Source organism: Mustelus asterias, chromosome 2 (genome assembly GCF_964213995.1).
Source record: "Mustelus asterias chromosome 2, sMusAst1.hap1.1, whole genome shotgun sequence".
In the NCBI taxonomy this organism is placed as follows: domain Eukaryota; kingdom Metazoa; phylum Chordata; class Chondrichthyes; order Carcharhiniformes; family Triakidae; genus Mustelus; species Mustelus asterias.
The window spans coordinates 146,328,045-146,345,121 of record NC_135802.1 but is presented as its reverse complement, the minus strand read 5'-3'; the positions used below and the strand labels follow the sequence as shown (position 1 = coordinate 146,345,121).

The following is a 17,077-nucleotide window of genomic DNA, read 5'->3' as shown; positions in this document are numbered from 1 at the left end:
TTGCTGGGTCAAAATCTTGGAACTCCCTCCCTAAGAGCACTGTGTGTGTACCTACACCACATGGACTGCAGAAGTTCAAGAAGGCAGCTCTCCACCACTTCCCCAAAGACAAATAGGATACGCAATAAATCCTAGCCTAGCCAGTGATGCCCACATCCTGTGAAAGTATAAATATTTTAAAAAGACTGTGGATTCAGGGTCAATTGAAATTTTCAATATTACTTTCAAAATAAATTTTTCGCACACAGATACTTGTTTTCAGGCTTTAGGTCAACTTTGAGAAACCCCACATGTTATGTTGGGATTTCAATGGGTGGCACAGTGGCACCATGGTTAGCATTACTGGCTCACAGCGCTAGGCACCTGGGTTTGATTCCTGGCTTGGGTCATTGTCTGTATGGAGTCTGCACATTCCCCCCGTGTCTGCGTGGGTTTCCACCGGGTGCTCTGGTTTCCTCCCACAGTCTGAAAGACATGCTGGTTAAGTGCATTGGCCAAGCTAAATTCTCCCTTGGTGTGCCCGAACAGGCGCTGGAGTATGGCGACTAGGGGATTTTCACAATATCTTCATTGCAGTGTTAATGTAAGCTTATTTGTGACTTCAATAAATAAACTTAAACTCTTGGTGATGGCAAATATCAATGCTCAATGTTGGCAGTCCTGGCAATGTTCATTGTGGTGCTAAGTAGAGACTTTCATCCTTGGATAGCACAAGGCAGAAGAAGAAACAAAAATACAGCCAAATGTCAGGGTAGGACCATGAAATGCTGTAAAGCTGCCTCAAATGCATCATCAAACTTAGTAAAAATGAGACCTTTCCATAGATCAGTGCAAAGGCAGAAGTTAAGCTAAAGCGATTGTATGGAAAAAGGAGCTGGATACATTTGTGGATAGAAGGAGCAGTTACAGGGATTGGCAGCAATTCCGATGGACCATAATGGTCCGTTCACTGGGGGTAGATGAGGCTCATTACTTGTGGAGGGCAACAGGATCCAGTTAAATAATAAGAACAAATGATTATTTGATGGAGGGAATTGGAAGCATTTCTTTGCAAGATGTTCCCTTCAAATGGTTAAATAGGAGGAATAAAGGTTGCACGTTAGTGAGTTAAAATCTACATTGCCTATGAAAGGAGCTAGCTTGGAACGAATGAAGAAGTAGCAGAATTTAAATTTGTATTGTGCATTTCGAAACCTCATGTTGTCCCAAAATGTTTTACGACAAATGAATTGCTTGACGTCAACGTTGCAACATAACGAAATGCAGCAGTCACTTAGTGCACGAAATGTCTGGTGAACCACAATGTTATAATGACCAGATTATTTGTTCTGGTGATGTTGGTTGAGGGATGACTATTGGCCAAGACACCTGGGAGAACTTTGCTGGTTTTCTTTGAATATTGGCACAGGACATCTGGAACAGAACTTAAACCTATAACTTCCTGGGCGGAATTTTTCCGTCTCGTCCGCCAAGGGGAATCATAGCGGGCGGGACAGGACCAGGCAAAGGTCCATTGACCTTAGGCAGGATTTTCCGGTCTAGAGGTGAGTGCGGCCAGAAATTCAAACCCGACTCAAAATTGAGAGGGGGCCATGGCTGATATCACACAGTTTATATATAGGGCAGCCAACACGTCAAAGGCAGTTATATACCCTGGTGGTTAATTAGGGATCTAGCTGGGGGTTTTTCTGATGTCAATAAATGATATTTAATAAAGAAAAAATATTCTCAATTTTACAGATGGTGAAGTCATTGTTGCTTATATCTGAAAGACGGTGTGTGATGATATTGTTATGTGAGCATAACGCTATGTGACAGGCTTGTGAGCATAATGCTATGTGACAGGTTTGTGAGCATAACGCTACGTGACAGGTTTGTCTTAATACTAAACTATATAAAGGAGCTGTGGAAGGAGGCAAAAGGGGGAAAACCTCTTTCAAAAATACACCCAATAAACATATTTGTAAAATGTCTCAAATTAACTAAAAAGTTATCAAATGAATGAGCTGAAAGCGCCCCTCTGCCAAACGTGAGTGACTGCAGCCTAGGGGAGCTTCGGACAAGCTTCTGTTCATTGATTTTATTGAGGAGAGCATTCACTGTTAACATAGAAACATAGAAGATAGGCGCAGGAGGAGATCATTTGGCCCTTTGAGCCTGCTCTGCCATTCATTACGATCATGGCTGATTGTCCAACTCAATAGCCTAATCCTGCTTTCTCCCCATAACCTTTGATTCCATTCGCCCCAAGTGCTATATCCAGCCGCCTCTTGAATACATTCAATGTTTTGGCATCAACTACTTCCTGTGGTAATGAATTCCACAGGCTCACCACTCTTTGGGTGAAGAAATGTTTTCTCTTCTCCGTCCTAAATGGTCTACCCCGAATCCTCAGACTGTGACCCCTGGTCCTGGACTCTCTCACCATTGGGAACATCCTCCCTGCATCTACCCTACAGGGTAGTGAAATATGGGCTTGTAGTTACTAGTAGCACACAATTCCTGAGTTCCTGAGGCCATTGTGGAAAGACACTAAGCCAGGAAAGGAAGCAAATAATCTTTGCAGGGTCGACCATTACAAATTGAGATTCACTAGGTTGATCCCAGAGTTGAGAGGGTTGGCTTATGAGGAGAGACTGAGTAGACTGGGACTATACTCATTGGAATTTAGAAGAATGAGGTGAAATCTTATAGGAACATATAAGATTATGAAGGGAACAGATAAGATAGAAGCAGGGAAGTTATTTCCACTGGTTGGTTATAACTAGAACTAGGGGGCATAGCCTCAAAATAAAGGGAGCAGATTTAGGACTGAGTTGAGGAGGAACTTCTTCACACAAAGGGTTGTGAATCTGTGGAATTCCCTGCCCAGTGAAGCAGTTGAGGCTACCTCATTAAATGTTTTTAAGACAAGGATAGATAAATTTTTGAACAGTAAAGGAATCAAGGGTTATGGTGAGCGGGTGGGTAAGTGGAGCTGAGTCCACGAAAAGATCAGCCATAATCTTATTGAATGGCGGAGCAGGCTCAAGGGGCCAGATGGCCTTCTCCTAGTTCTTATGTTCTTATGCTCTAGTGTCCCTCCTTGTGGCCATCACATGCCACATGGTCAGATCCCCTGAAGGAGGTGGCTGCCCTCAAATGGGGGAATAACATAAGTGGCAGGAAGATAAAAGTATCCATTCAGTAATCTTTCAAGATTGCTAAAGGTTCGGCACAGAGAGGTTTTGCTATCTTTCTACAATATTGTCCTCCCCTCCACTGGACTATTCTGTCATACAGCTCCACAGTATTCACACTTCCATTGGACACCATCAGACAGCAATCAGGAATTGGAAGCCCCGCTGCTTTTAACTCCTTCCCCTGGTCCTGGGTATTGAGGTCAAAAATTCTGCACAAACCGTTCTCTCAGTTGAAATGTACTGGTTCTACACAGACTTGGGATCTCTTAGCACTCAGCCACTAGCCCCAAGGAGAGCGTGGAATGGCTAGATAGAATAAATAAGGAGAAACTGTTTCCAATGGCAGAAGGGTCAGTAACTAAAGGACACTGATTGGCAAAAGAAACAAAGGTAGGATGAGGTGGGGGGTTTTTATGCAGCGAGTTGGGATCGATAGATGGGCGCTTGATGGGGCCAGCACAGACACAGAGTCATAGAGTCATAGAGGTTTACAGCATGGAAACAGGCCCTTTGGCCCAACTTGTCCATGCCGCCCTTTTTTTTCAAACCCCTAAGCTAATCCCAATTGCCCGCATTTGGCCCATATCCCTCTATACCCATCGTACCCATGTAACTATCTAAATGCTTTTTAAAAGACAAAATTGTACCCGCCTCTACTACTACCTTTGGCAGCTTGTTCCAGACACTCACCACCCTCTGTGTGAAAAAATTGCCCCTCTGGACCCTTTTGTATCTCTCCCCTCTCACCTTAAACCTATGCCCTCTAGTTTTAGACTCCCCTACCTTTGGGAAAAGATAATGACTATCTATCTGATCTATGCCCCTCATTATTTTATAGACCTCTATAAGATCACCTCTCAGCCTCCTACGCTCCAGAGAAAAAAGTCCCAGTCTATCCAACCTCTCTTTATAACTCAATCCATCAAGTCCTGATAGCACGCTAGTAAATCTTTTCTGCACTCTTTCTAGTTTAATAATATCCTTTCTATAATTCTATAATCCTTTCTAGGGTGACCAGAATTGCACACAGTATTCCAAGTGTGGCCTTACCAATGTCTTATACAACTTCAACAAGACATTCCAACTCCTGTATTCAATGTTCTGACCGATGAAACCAAGCATGCCGAATGCCTTCTTCACCACTCGGTCCACCTGTGACTCCACTTTCAAGGAGCTATGAACCTGTACCCCTAAGATCTCTTTGTTCTGTAACTCTCCCCAACACCCTACCATTAACTGACATGATGGGCTAAAAGGTCTCATTTGGTGTTGTAAAGCTCTCTGACTCTGTGGAGTAGAGTGTCGCAAAGATTGGCGGGAGGAGGTTCAATTATAATTTTCAGAAAGGAATTGAATGTGTACATAGAATCATAGAATCCCTACAGTGCAGAAGGAGGCCATTTGGCCCATCAAGTCTACACCGACCACAATCTCACCCAGGGCCTATCCCCATAACCCCATACATTTACCCTAGCTAATCCCCTGACACTAGGGTCAATGTAGCATGGCCAATCCACCTAACCCGCACAACTTTGGACTGTGAGAGGAAACCGGAGCACCCGGAGGAAACCCACGCAGACACAGGGAGAATGTGCAAACTCCACACAGACAGTGACCCAAGCCAGGAATCGAACACGGGTCCCTGGCGCTGTGAGACAGCGATGCTAACCACTGTGGCACCCATCAAAAGGAAAAATTTTTCTTATGGGGAAAGGACTGGAATTGAGATGAACTTCATTGCTCTTCAAAGACACAGCACAAGCAACGATGGGCTGAATGACCTCCTTTTACAGTGCATGACTCGATGATTTCATATTTGCTGCTCAGTTCAATTCAGTGAAGCCTCTTTCAGGAGGCCCCTGTTGAAGCCTTTCTAAAGATGTACAAGCACCCGTTGCTGCAACTTGGATCTCCTTTTAGAGTGGCACGGCGACACTGAGATTGCATTTCAGTGGGGAGGAGCACCTCCTGAGACCAGGGCTCTTTGTGTAGCTCAGATCAAAGAAGCACCAGAGCCCTAAATGTCAAGCTTTGGGCATTCAGACGTGAGTAATAGGCACCAGAAGCATAACACTCACATTGTCCCAGATCATAAATAATCAAAGCCTTCTGCAACCGATCCAAAGAAAACACAGGCACTCACACAAAGCCAACGCCATCAGCCTTCATTAACAAGCAGCCCATGTAGGGTCAGCAATACAGCCACAGCAAAAGAGATCTCTTTGATCTGCACAACAAGCCCTATGTTGGTTCAGTTATTGCTTGCTTTTCAATCTCGCTGTTATCCTACGATATTTACCTCTTAAAACGAATGGAGTCCACTTTGGGTGGGGGGAAGGGGCGGAAAGACAAACCTTCCCCAGTGGAAACAGATTGACGTAGACTCAAAGTTCTCGATGGCGAATTTTTCCACTGTTTGGACAGGTTTGGATATAATTGATTTAAATTTGGAGCCAACTGCAGTACATAATGTGCACATTTGTGCAGAAAGCGTCTGGCTAAGGAACAACGTACAGACCTCCCTTTGATTGCATTTATATATAGTCTCCTGCACTTCAATAGGAATTGGGGTTTATTTAGTCATCATCGAAATACATGGTCCAGGGATTGGTGAGAGTCATCGCAGAGATGCTGGGCATTTTTTAATATTTTTGTTTTCTGCGAACATTATCAAACTGGTGCCACACTTCATGTTGTTGTTTCCACAAGCCTTATATTTTTCTTGTATTTTACAATCTCTCATGGTGCTTTCATTTCTTATTACGGTAAGCTCTCAAATATCAAGACCATTTCCTCATTACATCATGAGGGCCTCACTCAGCCCCACCCATACCAACAACTTTCAAAAGGCCTTCCATTTATTATCAGTTCCTGTAAGCACATTTTACAAGCAGCATTCAAAAGGATACTTCAGAGGGGGCATGAAATACTCTTAATGTTCTAACTCCTGAGGGTGACCTGGCTTTGGTATCAAGTCATGTGGATATAAATAGCTGCTCGGCCTTCCCCAAGAAGCATCCGAATCCTTCCAATTTCACAACAGAATTTTGTCACGGTAAGAAATACTACAGGATAATACAGGAATCCAGATTTTCATAGAATATCTACATTGCAGAAGGAGGCCATTCGGCCCATTGGGACCGCACTGACTTTCTGACAGAGTAACTTACCGAGGCCCTCTCCCCCACCCTATCCCCATAACCCCACACATTTCTCACGACTAATTTATCTAACCTACACATCTTTGGATGCGAAAGGGCAGTTTAACGTGGCCAATCTGCCTAACCTGCACATCTTTGGAGTGTGGGAGGAAACTGGAGCACTTGAAGGAAACCCACGCAGACACGGGGAAAATGTGCAAACTTAAACAGACAGTGACCCAGGGCAGAATCGAACTCGGGTCCCTGGCACTGTGAGGCCACGTCACCATTTTTGATTTTGTTTTTATTAAAGTAAGGGCGTTAGCCTCAGCTCCAGTTCCCTCCCCCAACTCCCTCCGATTCGTTAGTCAAAATAATATTTTTTGCTCTCCTGCTTTCCTGAAGGTACTGACTCATGTTGGAATGAAGCTCCACAGCTATTGGCTCTCCACCACCCAACTAGAATAGTGAATGTCAGTCTGTCTCAATCCTGTCCTTAACCTATGTGCTTTCCTCTAATTTGGTGAATGTTGGATAGCATATGCTATAGCGATATAATATAATGGCACAGAAGTCAATAGTAATGTCTTTGCATTATGAACATGTTCTCTGTGTGATAGAGACTAAGGAGGCAAACTTACGAAAAAATTCTAAGTGAGAATACAGGAGAGTTTCAGACCCTATTTTTTTGGTGAGTTTGAAAATGCAATCTTATAATGTTTTGTCATTTTTTTTGAACAGTAGTGCGGTTCTCACCGGTGGCTGGGCAGTTGGGGGGGAGTTTAAGCTTGCTGGTGATGCCAGCTGCAGACTGCTCGGTGCGCCATTGTGCAGGTGCCCCGATCTCCTAGTGAACTGGGAGACCTCCTGCCATACCTCTTGCTACTCACTTGTGAGGACCTGTCTCAAAGCCCACCCACTGCAGGTTCCCGCTGAGGAAACGGGTCAATAGTGAGGGCCATTCGAATCGGGCTGTAAACCCATTAATTATATTGAAATGTGTGGATTTGAATCATGCATTGGGTTCCTGCCCATATCGAGGCCGGTGGGGCGGCCTGGGGGGTCACAGCGGATTTGGTGCCCAGCACAAAATCTGCTTTCCCACCATCTCTTGATTCTCTAGGCTATCGCAATTCACGATCGGGGCTAGTGGAGAATTTCCCACCATCCCCTTCCCCCCACCCATAGACTTGTTTGTCCTTTCTCTCAGTGTTAATAAATCCAACAAATCGCTGCCCTATGTAATATGGATTAATTTACCCAGTTAGTCTAACAATGATTAGGAGTTAAAATTGTGTTTTTTTAATAACTCCTAATTCATTGTATTCATTTGTACACACCTGTGTACCCATTCGTACATGCCTGTGTACTCATTTGTACACACCTGCACTGCAGGAATTGGCCACTTCAGCACAGACAGAAGAAAACATCTAGGCCGTATGGCCCAATCCCACAAGTATTATATATGCTCATCAAACGAGCAGGGAGCCCTAATTACTTTTAGCTGCTTCTTGTTCTTAAATCCTCTGCACCCCTGGATTAAGGAGAGGAATAAAATCACCCAGACTTTCCAACTCCTGATTTGGAAAGAACTTAGAGGCCCTCAGGTGAGGAAAGGATCTGATGAAAGTGAGATGCCCTGCACTAACAATTAACCTAACGCACGCCGTTAATATAATGGCAGGTTCTGAATCTGCTGAAGTGCATTGGGTGCAAAGGTTTATGGCCCACAACATATCAAAGATGCTCAAGCATCGAAATTAGTGTGGAGAACTAGTATAATATGGAACCATAGAGGCTTCAGAACAGACAGAGGCCATTCAGCCCTTGACAACCATGTTGGTTCTTTGCTAAAAAAATCTGGAACTGTTCCCGCTTCTTTTCCCTTTCTCCCCATTATCCTGTATTTTCCTCTGCATCAAATATACGCACTGTTCCTTTAAAAGGTGCAATGGAAATGTATGTCATACTTCAACAATGAAGCTTGCCTTTTTGTAGCACTTTCAATGTAGTAAAACAACACGATGGCTTCACAGGAACACAAATGTTTGACACCGGATCACATGCGATGATAGTCGGACAATTTTCCTAATCTCCCTCCGTGACAATGTTAAATTGATGGACCCGTCATTACTGACTCACCAACCAGAAGAAACATTCTTTACATATTTACTTTTTCAAAAGCACTGAGAGGGAGGTCTTGTGGAGCAGTGGGTAGCATTCCTGTCTCTGACCCATGAAGCTCTGGGTTCAAGTCTCACTGCAGGACTTGATGGCCCATGCAAGGTGCATACATAATGTGGCCAAACAGACAGACAATTCTTCCAATGTGCCTATAGCAGGTGGTAAGGGCAGGGGAGACTCTTGGTCAACCATGTGTGCATGTGTGACATTCCTCCGGCTTCAGGATAGCAACCTCTTGCAGGAAAAGTAAACTATGGAAAACAGACAATGCATGTGTTTTGTCTGCTACATGTGTCCCTAGACACAGGAAGTCTTCTAAGTCTAAAACCACTCACAAAACTTCAATTAGATATCTGCTTAACCTTTGCTGCGCCTCTGTAAATGGAATTTCTGAAGTTCCTTTTTAACCAGTTTCCCATCCTAAACATCATCCTGTTGAATCTACACTGTACATAACCTTATTTTAATATCCTTTCTACGATGAGTAGGATTAATACAATATTGTAGCTGTGGCCAGACCAATGTTTTGACAAATGTATGAATGCTTCTTTATTCTGATACTCTGCATGGTACCCCAATCCATAAAGATTCTGTTAGCTTTTATGATGCTATCTATCTTTTTCCTGAATTTTTAAGGAGTTTTGTAATTGAACCCTTTGGTCTCTGTTGTTACAGTTATGAGGTTTGTAGGATTATTATATTTTGGGACTGTAGCTTAAATTTAGGGAAGTTGAGGGAGGTCATGTGATCTGTCCTGAAGTCTGCCTGACAGTCAGCCTGGGCGATTTGGTTGTTAGAGATCAAAGAAAGGCTTACATTGTTTTATTGGAAAAAAAATGCAAATTATTTATGCTTGGAGACAATGGCAGCAATCTCTGAGCTTGTCTGAGTAAACTCTGAGTCTCCTAATGTCCCAGAAAAGTGTTGTTTGTATTGTGTTGTAAACGGTTTTGCTGTAAATGGGCCATTTACTTCTATAATGCAAGGAAGTTTTGTTCACAGATCACTAATTAGCAATTTTACCTAGATACAAGGCTAATGTGCTTCATGTAGCTATGGGGAAGAGAGCAGAGGAAGCAATTTTTAACATCAGGTTACAGCCTTCCCTATGAACATTGAATATATCATAAGGAGCCAGCAGTTTGTTTGGAGCAGTCTCCAGCCATCTTAGAGGTAGAGAGCAAGAGAGAGATGCAATCAGTATTGCACCTGAAGCAAAGAAAATGCTGATTCTATTGTTCACCATATAGAATACGGTTGGGAGTTTATACTCAGATTGCAGAGTTAAATTTGTAAAGTTTTAAAGGAGGCTGGAATATTTACCTAGCTTGGGATGAAGACAAGGAATCTACAGCGTAATCACAATGAAATTCAATTCCAGAATGTAGAAATAAAGCAAGCCATCAGAAGCAGAGAATAATTTTAGACTGGTTCCTGGAGGATTAAGTCCACTTAATGTATAACTGTGGCAGGAGATTTTCAGTTGTGCTGAAGGTTTAATGGAAAATTCCTTCTCTGTAGTTTAAAGTATGAGGTGCCTATAAAATAAAATAGTTTTTTGTTGTAATTTGTTACAGTAAAAGTTTTAATACATGAAATGTTGGGCCATTCTTTCAGCTTTAACTGTTACTACTAATAACTCTCTTTGTTAAAAGTTATCAGTCTCTAAAGAGATCATAATACTGTTCATCTACACTCATCAGTATCTTTCCTTGCCTTTCTTCCTGAACTATATTATTTTACAATTAAGCACCATATTGCATCAGCTGCCCATTCCATTTCTTCCCAAAAGCCCTCAATCTAAATACAAATTATCTATTACTATATCAGAATAAAAGTGGATGAAGCAATTTGGAGTCACAAGTTCTAACCTATCTCCAAACCAAATCAATTTTTCCTGACTCTTTGGGTGAGATTTTCCACTCCCGCCAGCTGCTGGCAAGACCGGAAAATATTAGCCTTTGTTTCCTCTCTGTTGATTGATATTCAATTCTTGCTTCTGACAAATCTTTTTTGTGAAGCACCTGACCGAACATCGATTGAAAGTCCAAATATACTACTATCACATCCCCTTTATCTGCCCAATCAATGAATTTACTGTTACCATCAAATGAGAAGATTAACCCTAGTTCAATGAGTGGATTATCCATCTCAACCTCCTTCAATCTTCAGTTAACTTGACTCGCTCTGTGTGATATCAAGAAACAACTGAATTCACTGAACACAGCAAAGGCTTTCAGTGGCAACAACATCCTGGCTTTAGTGCTGAAGACATTTGCGCCAAAACTAGTTCTGGCTGCATGGTTGCACAGTGGTTAGCACTGCTGCCTCACAGCGCCAGGGACCCAGGTTCAATTCCTGACTTGGGTGACTGTCTGTGTGGATTCTGCACGTTCTCCCCGTGTCTGCATTGGTTTCCTTCGGGTGCTCTGGTTTCCTCCCACAGTCCGAAAGATGTCCTGGTTAGGTAGATTGGCCATGCTAAATTGACCCTTAGTGTCAGGGGGATTAGCAGGGTAAATACGTGGGGTTGCAGAGATAGGACCTGGGTGGAATTGTTACCGGTGCAGGCTCAATGGGCTGAATGGTCTCCTTCTGCACTGTAGGGATTCTATGATTCTATGATTCCCTTCCATGATTCTAGTTGTTTTCTGATGACGTGGGGATGCCAAATGTCCGTATGTCGGGGGGACACATTTCACACAGCTTTTCCTGCCTGATCAAAAAGCAATTTTGAGAATATTCCATCCATTGTCATTTCTTCACCGATTGTTAGGTGAAATCCGAGGATTCCCTTCTTAACGACACTGTGGATACATCCACACATGTAGATTTCAGTTGTTTAAGAAAGTGGTTCACCACAATCTTCTCAAGGGAAATTAATGTTGGCCAATTGTTACAATCCCTATAGAAACTGATAATCTTTAAATAAAATGAATTTCTCAGCAACCAACAGAAGTGAACAAAAGGATAAGACCTCAAGGGACAAGTTTTAAGACTTTTGCTGTAACAAAGAAACTCAAACCAGCAAAAATAAACGTGACTTAAAAACAAACTAATACAACAAACTAAAGAAAAGGTGCTTTCCCATTACCTGATACAACTGAGATACACCTAAAAGCTCTGTTTGCTGTGCACTGCACTTAAAGTTAAAAGTTTATTTATTAGTCACAAGTAGGCTTACATTAACACTGCAATGAAGTTACTGTGAAAATCCCCTAGTCGCCACACCCCGGCACCTGTTCGGGTGCACTGAGGGACAATTTAGCATAGCCAATTCACCTAACCTGCACATCTTTGGACTGTGGGAGGAAACCGGAGCACCCAGAGGAAACCCACGCAGACACTGGGAGAAGGTGCAAACTCCACACAGTGACCCAAGCCGGGAATCTAACCTGGGTCCCTGGCACTGTGAGGCAGCAGGGCTAACCACTGTGCCACTATGCCGCCCCTTCGGGCAGATCGGGAGAATTACAATGAGTTACTAATTATTTTTAGTTTTCCAGCATGCTCATTTCTCCCTTCCACAAAAGATCAAATCTTCCATAGTCTTTCCAAAATTTTCCATTCAGTCTGTGTATTCCAGAACTGAGTTCCATTGGCAAAGCCCACCTCAGCAACTCCTTGTTCATTAAATCTCCAAAACATCCCATCTGCCCCATCTTCTTCTTTTTAAACAAAGAACCAGCTCTCACCAGCATCCATCTTGGTTGCTATCACAGAAAAAAGCTTTTCCTGCTCTTCACAGCAGAAGATGATTATTTTTCTCCTTTGGTGTCTCTGTGTCTCAGTGTCTGTCTCATATAAAACAGTTGTCCCATTTCTGCGTCAAAGTGTGAAAGCTGATACTTGATTTTCAATAGAATTAGATTTGGATTGCTCTCCCCATGGCAGTCAGATCACATGGGCCTGTATCTGGGCAGATGTTTAGTGAGTGAACTGTCACCCCTATCCACTTTACAAGACTTTCTGGTTCACCGTAAGTTAAAGAAGACACTTTAAAACGTAACCATCTTGTAAAGTCCTGCATTTTTAAAAATATTTTTTTATACTTTTCCAATTCAATCAAATCAAGTCCAATTCAGAGTCTCAACAAGTTGAGACATTTCCGATCCAAGCTGACAAGACAGGGCCTTCACACCTGTCTTGGGCCTGATCTACATGAGCCAAGCTGTTTGGAGGAGGGGGAGGTTTCCTCCTCCAAGGCTTGATCTCATTTGCATCTTAGCCAAAAGGCTGAGATGCCGCTTTTAAAAATTGCTTCATATGAATATGAAGCTTAAAAGCAACCCAATGACCTCGACCAAGCGCAGCATCCAATCCATACTACACTTGATCTTAGCCAAAATGCATTTTTTTAAATACTTTTCCAATTCAATCAAATCAAATCCAATTCAGAGTCTCAACAAGTTGAGACATTTCAGATCCAGGCTGACAAGACAGGGCGAGCGACCAAACCACCCTGTCCTGGGCCTGATCTACATGAGACAAGCTGATTGGAGAAGGGGGAGGTTCCTCCTCCAAGACTTGAGCTCATTTGCATCTTAGCCAAAAGGCCGAGATGCCGCTTTAAAAAATTGCTTCATATGAAACATATGAAGCCTCAGCGTAACCTAATGACCTCAACCAAGTGCGGCCGACCATGGGCTGCCGACCATACTACACTTGATCTTAGCCAAAAGGCCGAGAAGCGATACCCTTGCCAGTGGCATTCACATCTCATGAACAAATAGAAAAACATTCAAGTTAGCCTCAGTTAACCTACAAATTTGTCACCTTTCACTAATGGTGTTTCTATTTTTAGATTCCAAAGTTTGCCCACAATTGTCATTTGACTAATTTGCCTATAGTTATCTGCTTTAATCTTCTCTCCCTTCTCGATCAAAGACATTACAAACTAAATTAATGATATTTTAAAATATTTTACTTTCTGAAATTCAGATATGCAGAAACATATCAGGAGTCGATTATTTACTGAAACTAATTAGCCTACCCACTTCCATTCTAATAATGTATTAAAAAAAGGTTCCAAGGCACAAAAAAACCCTGTAAGCTATGAGTCCGCACTCCACATGTGTGGCGTGGTATGATTAGGTGTTGTACAAAGTGATATTTTCATTGGAATTATATCATGAAAACTCTGACTGCTGTTATTTTCAAACTCTGGGTATTTTTAGATCTGCCATTGCATTAGTTAACATTCTGCAGACAGAAACACAAAAAGGATTTAGCCCACTTAACTCAATCTTCCAGGGTGATGTCACTCGGGAAGCACTCCACCTCGTACGGAAAGGCGAACAAGGAAATTGGTCTGGCGAAGTGCGCATGTGAGTCGAGAAATAAATGATAGAAACTTCTGGTACCAATTAAGTATGAAGCGATGAGGAACCAAAAACAATTTGTAAATTCACTGCAGTAAACTCAGTTTTAAACAGCGCGCAAACCACAATGTGTTTTATGGCATTGTGAAGGGAAATTGTGTCATAAATCATAACTGGGCAATTTGATCACTTACGAACATCCTCTAGGCCCAGAGAAGATTGTAACAGTTAAGCAGGCTGTGGTATTCTTTATAATGAGGCAAAAGCTCTTCTTTGTGTGTTCTGTGGTCTACATCAAGTGACTCACTCAACACACATATTGAGGGTTTTAATTCCTTCCCATTTTTCTCTCCCTCTCCCGCCCAAGATGTTGATTCTTAGGTATGTCTCCACTGCCTTCATTATCCTCTCTGTATTTGCCCCAAGTGTTAATTCTTCATTTTTGATCCTGGAGTGACAGAGGCCCACATTTTCAATGTTGGAGTCCAGAGGGACACGCCTAAGTTTTAAGTTTATTTATTAGTGTCACTAGGAGGCTTACGTTAACACTGCAATTAAGTCACTGTGAAAATCCCCTAGTCGCCACACTCCGGCACCTGTTTGGGTCCCCCTGAGGGAGAATTTAGCATGGCCAATGCACCCAATCAGCACGTCTTTTAGGCTGTGGGAAGAAACTGAAGCACCGGGAGGAAACCCACGCAGACACAGGGGAGAACATGCGGACTCCGCACAGATAGTGACCCAAGCCGGGAGTTGAACCCCAGTCCCCTGGCGCTGTGAGGCAGCCCTGCTAACTACTGTGCCACCGTGCCGCACACTCAGTCCCAGAGAAAATAGGAAGTCGTCACTGAACTTTTGGGGGTTCCATTATATGTCACTGTGGTTTCTCCAGGAAGAATGATCAACATGCGTCACCTGAAGCAGGAGTCCATTAGAATTACCTCACATGGCAATCAGACATTCAAAAGTGAATTTAAAAGATTTGTTCCTGACAAGGTAATATTTATTGTCTATCTTTATTTACATAGAGTAATCACATCTGGAAGAAGAAATATGGAAATATTCTCTTCACTCACCATAGGGAATTAAATTGGGCGGCAGTTCCAGAGGGTGAGGCCTTTGCCCCAAACCTATTCATGAGACCTGCAGTTTCTTGCCATCACAAACAATGCGGATGTTATCTAAGAGGGCATCTCAACATGATACATTGGTTTGTGGTGGTGTATAGTTTGTATTTGGAATGGTGTGAGCAGTCATGTGAAACCCCCAGTGAGAATAACCAGCGCATTCATCGTGTAACAATTACAAAAGACTATTTATTAAACTAAAGAAAGGATAAGTACACACAAATAGGACTACAGCGCTCTAAGACAGTTAAATATATGAATTACTAAACACCCACGTGTGTGTAAATATGTGTGTGCATGTGTGTGTGCGCATGTGTAGCTCCTCATTTAAGGCACTCCTGAATGTCTACCTCTTAGACCAAACTTTCACCAATCTCGATATATCCTTCTTTGGCTAAATGTCAATCTTTTTCTGCTAACAATTCTGGGTGGCATCTGGGAATGTGACACAGTGGCACAGTGGTTGGCACTGCTGCTTCACGGCATCAGGAACCCGGGTTCAATTCCAGCCTCAGGTCACTGTCTGTGTGGAGTTTGCACATTCTCCCCGTAACTGTGTGGCTTCCTCTGGGTGCTCTGGTTTCTTCCCACAGTCCAAGGATGTGTGTGGTTGATTGGCTATGCTCAATTGCCCCGTAGTGTCAGGGAGATTAGCAGGGTAAATACGTGGGGTGAGGGGAATTGGGCCTGGGTGGGATTGTTGTCAGTGCAGGCTCGATGGATTGAATGGCCTCTTTCTGCACTGTAGTGATTCCATTTATGTACAAGTTGTTCTTATTGGCAGTGGGCAAATCTATTGGTCAGTCAACTGTTCATGACTAGGACTGATTTAATATAATCAAGCTCCTTGCCTAGACCTCATTGGACTGACTGACTTTCCTTGTGTTCTTATTTTTGACCTGTCTGTCCCTAGGAAATGGAGAAAGCTGTCACTTTTCCATTCAGGAATTTGCCAGAGGGTACATCAATCAAAGTGGCTACATCCCTCTTAAGATGGTGGCAGAAAAATGGATAACCAAACAAATCATCCCAAGCGGATAGCCCACCGCTTGTCTGGCTATATTCCATTACCCCTAGTCATTGTGGAAAACAGTATGTAAACTTAACTCATTACCATGCCAATCCCCTTTTCCCTGGGCGGGTAAGACAGTAAGGAGTCTAACAACACCAGGTTAAAGTCCAACAGGTTTATTTGGTAGCAAACGCCACTAGCTTTCGGAGCGCTGCTCCTTCGTCAGGTGAGTGGGAGATCTGCCACTCACCTGACGAAGGAGCAGCGCTCCAAAAGCTAGTGGCGTTTGCTACCAAATAAACCTGTTGGACTTTATCCTGGTGTTGTTAGACTCCTTATTGTGTTTACCCCAGTCCAACGCTGACATCTCCACATCACGGGTAAGACAGACCAATATATATAATCAGTTCAGCAAAAAAACATTATTTTTCTCCTACCTTTGCGATATACTTTCCAGAAAGCAAATCTCTTGCTGTCCTGTAAAAATTCAATGTGTTTTATTATTTTATTTAGGAAGAACTCAAACTTTTATAATCTCCTCTCTGGGATATCCCAAAATGCCTCACAAGCATTAAATACTATGTATATGATGGGAATAGGGGGATATGGTCCCCCGAAGGGTAGGGGATTTTAGTTCAGAGGGGCACTATGGTTGGTGCTTGGAGGGCCTGTGATGTAATTTTCTTTGTTCTTTGTTCTAACCAACGCATTACTTAAGAAGTCTAGGCCTTATGGTTGTGTCGGAAAATGTGGCAGCCAAATTGCGTACAGCACTAAGAGAAGAGACTTATGGGATGAATATATTGGTCTGAAATAAGAAAAACTCCCTGATCCTGGATTGACAGAAGGCACCTCAGCTTCATTCCACCAGGAAAAACAGATATATAGAGAAATGTTATTGTTCAGAAGGAGGTCATTCGGCCCATCAGGTCTGTGCCAGCCATAGAAGAGCTATCCAGTCTAATCCCAGTTTCCAGCTTTTGGTCCATAGCACTGTAGACACTTCAGATGTATATCCAAGGACTTTTGAAATGCAATGACGGTTTCTACCTTTATCACCCTTTCAAGCAGTGAGTTCCAGACCCCACAACTCTCTGGGTGAAAAAATTCT

The 17,077-nt window shown here is 42.8% G+C and overlaps 1 pseudogene; it reads right to left on the bottom strand.

The window, feature by feature from the left end:
- Window positions 1-12,995: 12,995 nt before the first annotated feature.
- On the bottom strand, window positions 12,996-13,201 carry LOC144481752 (U2 spliceosomal RNA; annotated as a pseudogene).
- Window positions 13,202-17,077: the final 3,876 nt, after the last annotated feature.